This window comes from Colobus angolensis, unplaced genomic scaffold (genome assembly GCF_000951035.1).
Source record: "Colobus angolensis palliatus isolate OR3802 unplaced genomic scaffold, Cang.pa_1.0 Scaffold210, whole genome shotgun sequence".
NCBI classification, from domain to species: domain Eukaryota; kingdom Metazoa; phylum Chordata; class Mammalia; order Primates; family Cercopithecidae; genus Colobus; species Colobus angolensis.
The window spans coordinates 4,250,894-4,258,470 of record NW_012115267.1 but is presented as its reverse complement, the minus strand read 5'-3'; the positions used below and the strand labels follow the sequence as shown (position 1 = coordinate 4,258,470).

The following is a 7,577-nucleotide window of genomic DNA, read 5'->3' as shown; positions in this document are numbered from 1 at the left end:
TGAATCACTGAAATTCAGGTATGGATTATTCAGTACCTTTCTTTTGGAAGATCAAATGGAAATTGAGTACGATATCTTGTGCTTTAATTAAAGAAAATGGGAATAAAGAAACAAATTGGAAAGTCAGTATACAAAATTCGATTGATTCCCTCTATGTGAAGGGAAGAAGAGCTTGAATGAGAGAAGCATTCTGTGTTATGCTTTAATGCTCGAGATCTGCCACCATGCATTTGTCAAATCCCGTAGAATTTCACAGCACAAATAGTAGATCTTAATGTGGCTCAGGACTACATATAATGTCAGCCACAGTTTGAGGGTAAATTACATATTTAATTAAATAGATTAAACAATAAATAATGTTATGAGCTCTGCCTGGACACAATCCTTGCCTCTCCAACCAGTTTGCCAAGAGCTTGAATTTCTTGCTCATTATCCTCACACTTGACATAAACCCTGGCTGCAGAGTAAAATCAATCACTTGTGGTGATTTTTTAATATAATGACGTGTCAATTTCAACCATGGAGAAGGCTATTTAGCCTTAGTAAGGCCTATCATATTAAGATTGTGCCTGTTTTGCAAAATTTCAAGTCATCATCCCACTTGTTATTCAGGAAACATTTTCTCTTGAGTTTTAGGTTCAGTACTGAGGCTCCTTGATGGACAATACATTTTCCAATTCTGAGGACAAGGCAGAGGAGGCCCCCTCTGTGAGAACTTTCATTTTGCTTCTGGAAAAGTACATTGAATCAAATATAGGAAAGGCTTGCATGGTGGCTGACGGGTTCGGCTGTTTTCTCATGCTGGTGTTTTATCTTCTGGACAGAAGTAAAAGGAGCACAGCTGTGTCTGTCTCTGTGTAATAACTCAGGACTTACCTGAATAAACTCTTGGGTGTCATGAGATGAACTGATACTTCCACTTAGAGAGGCTTCAGGGACAAAATTTCAAGAGATTTCTGAGGGATAGAAGAGTAGGGCTGCCTTATTCTCTGATCCCAGGTAACTACTCAGAGACAGAGGCAAGGGCTGGGGACACCCGAATGCGTATACTAGGTGTCTTTGATACAGCCTCCATTTCCTTGCTAAATCGATGCAATGACACACTAAGAAATCTGGCAAGTGGGGCTGAAGATTCCTGATGTGTCATTTCCAGGGTTGGATGGAAACAAGTGGTTTTAGTGGACATTGAAGCAAAGGGAGGTGAGCTGTGAGGAAAGAGCTGTTGAAGACTGGGGAGACTCAGAAGTTGGGCTGGAATCTCCACCACCCATAAGCCAAGGAGTGCAGATGCAAATCGATTTGTTAGGGCTGCATAAATGAAAGAAGGACTTCACCAACACACTAAGCTTTTTCAACAACCGATTGTATTCTTTCAATATTTGTATTGATCTTTTGGAAATGTTTAATGAGGTTTCTTATATAATTCTTCATTCAATTTATGCCCAGGTCACTTTGCTATTATACATTTATGTGCTGCATTTTTATGAATAGACATTTTCTCAAATTTCTGAATTATTTTGCTAAACTATGTGTTAAGAGTTTTTTCTAGAGGTCCACCTTCTTGACTCACTTTTCTGATGAGAAATCTATCAGGTTTCTCCACAGTGATTTTTCAAGTTTGATAGCTCCTTAATGTGAGAAACTTAGTGTCAACTAAGAAATGAATTACCACTAAAGAATCTTCTCCTTTCAAGATGCTAACCGTGTTTTGTCCAGTGTGAAATCTCACATGTACCACAAGTGTTACTCTGTGAAGAAAGGATTTCTCATGATTTTTCAAGGCATAACTTCTCCAGTAAGAAGTCTTTGGTATTCCAAGAGACTTCATTGCCCTTGGAAAGACTTTCCCTGCTTATTTAGCTTATAAAGGATTTCCTCTCTTATTTTCCATTTTAGCAGCATTTTATCACTGTGTTTTCTTGTGAACATCAAGCCTAGTGCTTGGCTGAATGTTTATTCATGGAAAATACAAATAAAGGGTTCATCCAAGTAAAGTTTTCTTACGTTATTTGACAACAAATTGCACATAAAAACATTTTCACACTGAATGCAGAGCTAGAGCTTCTCTACCTGAAAGTACCACACATTTTAAGTTATTAAAACTGTTGCTGAAGACTTAGTTTATTATATTGACAGTTTCAGCTCTCTAGTGTCATTTATGATCAGATCACTAACAAGTGTTTGGTACACACATGCCGTACAATTTCTCTTCCATATGAATTTATTGATGTGGACTGAAGAATAAAGGTAACTGAAGCAACGTCCATGTTGATTACAGTAATTCTTCAAAATGTGAGTCCTTTGGCACGTTTAGATGTTACAACTACAGCTGAAGTCTCTTCCATATTCCTTACATTCGTCATTCCTAACACCATGTCATCTAAAGTCAGAATACGTTCTGAAGACATTTATGATTTTCTCTCCAGGGTGAATTTTCTGGTGTTATTTAAGATTAGTACATTGACTGAACGCTTTCCCACATAAATGGCATTCATATGGCTTTTCTCCAGTGCATGTTCTTTCATATCATCTAAGGTCAGAAGATAGACTGAAGGCTTTCCCACATAGAAGACAAACATGTGGTTTGTCTTCAGTGTGAATTCTTTTGTGTCCTCTAAAGCCAGAACTTTGACTAAAGACTTTTCCACTTTTATCACATTCATAATGCTTTTATCCATGGTGAGTTCTCTCATGTCTTCGAAGGTTAAAGGATTGAATAAAGCCTTTCCCACACTGATGACACTTATATGGTCTCTCTCCCATGTGAGTTTTCTCATGTCTTCTAAGGTGAGAACACTGAGTGAAGGATTTTCCACATAGATGACATGCATATGGCCTCTCTCCAGTGTGAGTCATCTTGTGCCATCTAAGGTGAAAGCAATTAGTATAGGCCTTTTCACATATATTACACTGATATGATCTACCTTTAGTATGAATTTGTTTATGTGGTTTAGGGGACAACTGATTACTAAGGGATTTTCCACACTGTTTGCTGACGTAGGGTTTCTTTCCACTCTGAGTTAACAAACACTGAGTCATTGTGGAACTGTGAGTGCAATCTTCTCCCAAATCATTACATTCAAAGGGATCCTCCAGAATGAGAGAGTTCTCCTTTAGGGACAAAGATTAAAAGCTCTTAATGATTTACCGACATACATCTATACATTCATTTCACCACCTTTGAATCCTAGACCAACCATTCAGTGGTAGAGCCCAGTTGAAATCTTTCCAATGTTACTTGTGTGAAAGGAAATTAAATTTTGGCACCCCAGACTCATTTAACCAAAGGGAAAAATCAAGGTGGGAACAGGGTCACACAAACCTGCCTCGCCCTTCTGGTTCCTAAATAATATGGCTACAAGATGAAAAGCTACATGCTTCCCCCATATTTTGCCCACAAGGAAATTCCTCATGAGGTGTTAAAATGACACCATGGCAATACAAACTGATAGCTTGTCTTTACAGGTGCAGTCATCGCCAGTTCACCAGACACAAATGCATATCCGATTGTTTCCCTGCCCTATTTTGCCTTTGTTGTCTTAAGTAAAATGCAGCTTTCCTGCATTATTCCTCTGCCTCATTTGTTTATGTCATCTCATGTAAAAAAAATCCAGATTCACTGAGCCAGAAAAATACATGAATGATTATTTTTTTCTACCCACCTTTTACATGAAAATTGTGTACTTCTCAATATTCCACCCTTTCCCCCTTTAAATTTAGAGAAAATCATCTTTGGAGAAAGGTACACACCTGTCCCCCAGGTGCATGTCCTTAACACTGGCAAATAAATCTCCTAAAATGATTGAGACTTGTCTCGTCATTTTTCTTGATTGACACTTGCATACACATTATCTCCTGCAGACACAGATATTTTCTCTTTTGTAAGATCCCAACTGCAGAGTTATTCCATTAATTGTGATGATATCAATATCTTCCAAAGTCTGAGCATGAGCAATGTATATGCACTTGTTCTATTTTAAAGATCTCATGTTATGGTTTAGAACACAGGTCACTTTATTCACTGAATTCAAAGTATCAATTTTTTTTTTGCTTAGAAAGCACGTAATGCCAGCCTAATTACACTCAGGTGACTGTGCGTCATTACTAACTTAACCCATTACCAGGTCTTTAACTTAGATGACTGGTGTACACAGCTATGAAACTCACCATTGTCATACCGGTGGATGCGTCTTTTCTGATAGGATGCATGGATATCGTGTGTTTTTTCTTAAGGACACTTTCCTTGTCTGAAATAATTGAAAAATAAATTGTTACCTTGGTATTATGGTAATAAAATTGTTTGAAAAACCCCAAGGCCCATTTACCTTTTTTTAAAAAATTGACACTTAGATGTGGCAAATGTGTCAAATGAAGAAAATACTTCAATAGAAGAAACATATTGTACAGCGTCAGCAATTAGAAAAGAGTTTTAAAATTAAAATGTGAAAAGAGTTCAAATGGAGATGAGGTATCAGGCAGGTAAATAGAGGGATAGTCTTCACAGGGGTATCGGGAAAAGAGTCAGCATGTGATAGTTTAACCCCAACAAGTACATGAATTATCCTTTTCCAGAAAGTAAAAGAAAAGGCAAGAGGACATAAGAGTAACATCTGACATATGAACAAAATGATAATAACATCTAAGAATTCTGCTCCAGTAGCTTAACCTACATTTTAGAAATTACCACTCATTTAATAAAACCGCTAATTAATATTTGACTGATATTATTCATTGACAAAGCACCTCCTCCTATTAGAGCACAGGACCCTATTGCTTACCCAGATTCTGACCTTGGAGAAATTCTCTTCCTTCCCGCCAGAGCTCGTTTCCTTGCTCCAGCTGCAAAATTATATAGGATTTGCTTATCTGGTACCCTGTTAGTGGAAACAGTACACGTGTTTTGAGTTCACTGTCAATAAATGTGCATTATCACCAACTGTAAGGCAGGCTATCAAGGAAGAATAAAAACAGTGAAGGTCAGCTCAGGCCACAAGACCTAGAACACAGAAAACTTCCCAGGATTTTTCTCACCCAACGTGAGACTAGAAAATAAATGCAAACGAAAGGTCCATCAGGAAAAGGAAATTCAAAACAGTCAGGACCTATGAATGCTGAGTCCATGCCTAAGTTCCAAGACACAATGCATAACACACAGTCTTTTCAGAAAGAGAATCATTAAATCTCTGCACAGTATGTTTATTATTATTCTCATGCAGAACAAAAAAAAATTTTGATTTACAAAAATAATTGGTGTTCTATACAGAAAAAATATTGCTATTGTTTTCACTAATTGGTCTCAGCCTAAGCATAGCGACTAAAGCAGAAGAGTTATTTAGAAAATATTTAATTTAATACATTGAAAATATTCATTAAGTTCCCAGGTCTGTTCTGAGTATTAGTGACTGAGTACCAGGGAAACCATGAAATCCTTGTCAAGATTACATTCTAATTGAGTGACAAACTAAATAAAACAAAATAAAATAAAATAAAGATATTTCTTTCAGGCAGATTTAGAGAGCTCAAACTTTTTTCATATAAGATCTGTGAGAGAATCAGAGAAGAGATTAGAGTGAGATATGGGGAAGCTGTTCCAACACTTATTGAATGAATGAGTCAATGTGTGTCTACATACGTATGTGAATGTTGAGGGACTCACCGAGGGACTCCAGGTGACTGACGTTTCCCGGCAATACATCTCTGTACAGCTTTCTCTTGGATGTGTCCGTCATGGCCCACTCTTCCTGGGTGAAGTCAATAGCTACATCTTCAAAAGTCACTTTCTTCTAAAACATCACAGATGTTTTAGTTTAGACAGAGAATCCCTTTTAATGTCCAGAGGAGGAAGGCTGAGATGACATAGGTAGGACCTGCGTATGCAGAACACTCAGTGTTTTAGGTTCCAGCCAGTTCATTCTCAATACTAAGCTGGTATCTGCCTTCCAGATTCACTCACAGAGACGTACCCACTCTTAATCCATTAAACTTTACTATAAAGAAATATCGCATGAGGTGTGGCATAATATAGCCCAGATAATTTTCAGTAATGCGTTAATCACCTGTACATAACTGATTATAAAATTTTCACTTGAACCTTTATAAATAAAACAAATTTACCATGAATTTCAAGTAAATTATAGATTTGTCACAAGGTAAATAACGATGATTTACTACTTTTTAAACATGACCGTGATTAAATAAATTATTTCTCTAGATGAACCACAGGTTTCTCACCAATCAAATTGTTAAAAGACCTATTATGTGCTTTGAATAATCTAAAGAAGTAATAGAAAACATGTTTCCTATCTAGCAAATATTTATTAAATACAGGTCACTGGTCCCTTATTCATTAAAAAGTTAGAAAGTAATGAACCAGACTCCAGCATTCTTCAGAACTGAACAAGTTTTACGCAGAATATAGGATTCAATTCATACATATAGTCACTCTAATGTTATGTAATTCAGGTGTTCAGGCCAAGGCTTAAAGACATTCCAGCAGCACAAGACAAGACCGCTGAGGCTGCTATACTGAGGAAGTCTTAGTCTGATGATTCCTGTGATATGAAGCCTCCTGTTCTCAACTTTCTCTGGGCAATCCAAACATCAGTTATCACTGCCTCTCTTTTAACTTTACCTTGTCACTTTGCTTGTTCAAGGATAAAAAGGCCTCTTTACTGTTTTGTTTTTTTCTAACCAGCCCTTATAAAGCATTTTCACAGAACCCTAAATTGTACTCTATCTACTATATTCCTTCTCCCGAGTGTGCAACCATAATTAAGTAATTGTATTTCTTATATGTTACTTCCAGTTACCAGAAGGCAAAAAGATTAATCATCAAAAGGTAAAACGAATGGGGATAAGAATAATAATGACTTCTTTAGTTGTCCTTTTGCAAAGTTTTTAAAAGCACAAATATATTTTATCAAACTCTCCTTTTTCCTCAGCACTGCGCAGCTCTTGCCCAAGGCCTATCATACGGGATTTATTGAACTCAGCTGCTAGAAAATCAGCCTCATTATTGGGCTGTGATCTGCTCTTCACGCATCTCTATTGCCTGCATTCATCACAATCCTAAGTCTATTTCAGCAAACAGTACAGTTAATGGGTCAATTATTTCCCTATGAGTTTATAGGATGGATAGAAGAAAAAGAAATACATAAATGAGACCTCTCATGTCTTTTTTTGTAAATAGCCTGAATAGGGGCTGGAATAAAGTAGTGTAATATTAGAAATTATATTGATAATTTAGGAATCTTTGACACGTGATACCCAACCTAGGGTCCTGAGAAAACGTAATTGGAGGCCGGATACATGAAAGTCTTCTGATTGCATTTGGAACATCCAGGCTGGGTGGGTTTTGCATCATAAAAATAAACAAAAAAAAGAAGAAAAATGAAACACCAATGCAAACTGGAGAAAACTGCCCATTTGCCAGCAATATGGGTCTAATTTCAGTAGAAAGAGGCGTCCCCTACTCACTAGTAAATACATTGTCAAGAACTCAGTTTCTCTCTGTCTTCTTCTGGATTTCCACTTGCAGACACTTCAGGCACTAAGAAAAGCTGAGGTTGGAGAAAGAA

At 37.0% G+C, this 7,577-nt stretch overlaps 1 long non-coding RNA gene across 1 annotated transcript; it reads right to left on the bottom strand.

Moving 5' to 3' along the window:
- Window positions 1-4,829: 4,829 nt before the first annotated feature.
- On the bottom strand, window positions 4,830-7,561 carry LOC105512395. Its single transcript, XR_001001841.1, has 3 exons — window positions 7,477-7,561; window positions 5,657-5,783; window positions 4,830-4,874 (listed from the first exon to the last, which is right to left on the bottom strand). It is a non-coding gene; the product is annotated as an uncharacterized LOC105512395 (long non-coding RNA).
- Between the last annotated feature and the right edge of the window lie 16 nt (window positions 7,562-7,577).